Source organism: Suricata suricatta, chromosome 6, assembly GCF_006229205.1.
Source record: "Suricata suricatta isolate VVHF042 chromosome 6, meerkat_22Aug2017_6uvM2_HiC, whole genome shotgun sequence".
In the NCBI taxonomy this organism is placed as follows: Eukaryota; Metazoa; Chordata; class Mammalia; order Carnivora; family Herpestidae; genus Suricata; species Suricata suricatta.
The window spans coordinates 5,188,662-5,189,903 of NC_043705.1; positions in this window are offsets into that span (position 1 = coordinate 5,188,662).

Below are 1,242 nucleotides of genomic sequence, written 5' to 3' on the forward strand. Positions count from 1 at the left end.
AAAAAGCCAAATAATTATAATTTAATTTTTTCATTGGAAATATTCAATGAAGAATCACTATTTTTGTTCCTTATTCTGGTTTTATAATACATGCATAAAGTACTTTGATCTATACACCATGAAATTTGTGAATTACATGAGCACTGATAATTTTACATTTATATTTTCCTTATATTCTAGACATTTTTTTAAGGTTTCTTTCTTAAATGTGTTAAAACTGAAAAAGCACTTCATTTCCTAATTAATCCCATGGTACCAGATTATATTATTTCTTTATTTTTTAACATTACTTTTTTAAATCAAACTTAGAAACCATTTTCTTCTAATAATCATTTTAAGACTATTTTTAATTCAATTTGCCACCAAATTACCAAAGTAACCAGTCATTTCAGTTGAAATAGTTCATTTCCTAGAGTGGAGGTTATCATAAACAATTACTAATTACTGCTGTATGTGTAAAATGATCAATTGATTGATTAAACATTTTATTTCTAAGTTATTACTTTATCTTCTAGGCAGAGGCTAGGTAAGGGATAATTATTTATAATTTCTAAAGTATGTAAGTATGTGTTGTGTTTTTGGACTATGATTCTTGTTCCCAAGGATCTATTAATAAAATAGAGAAGATGAGTCAAGTGAATAGAAAACCATTTAAACAAAACAAAGCAATGATAGTAACTACAGGAGTGAGAAGTACTTTGGATTTGATATGCCTTGCTTCCTAAAAGACCCTAGGTAGATAAACTGAGAATATAGACATCCTAGAAAATGACCTGTTGTCAGGATGTGTACCCTATGTAGGTCAAGAGCTGAATCTGATTTCCATCGATCTGTCTGCCCGAATCCTGGGTTCCATCTCAATTCAGTTATACAGCCACAGATTCTGAAACAAAACAAACGAACAAAGAACTGCTGACGGCCTTGGTCCTTCATCTGTTAATCTAGCATTCTGTGAGTAGCTCAGGGTCCCTAGCTCTTGATACTCCCTGTGGGCCCCACAGGGGTGTCGAGATGGCCAAAACTGAGTATCGCTAGAAAATTCAACAAAATTGATGAAATGTGAAGGAACTGACTGATAATTTCCCAAATCTTACCCTGAATTACACTTTCATTGTAGTTTTTGGATGAAGCACAGCGAGTAATAGTAAGGCCTTTTCTTGCATGTGGCGGAGCAGAGCTGGCTTGTTGGAGTGTGTTTGAGAATTAAGGACGCTCTCGTACAAGAGATGAGAGATGACACAA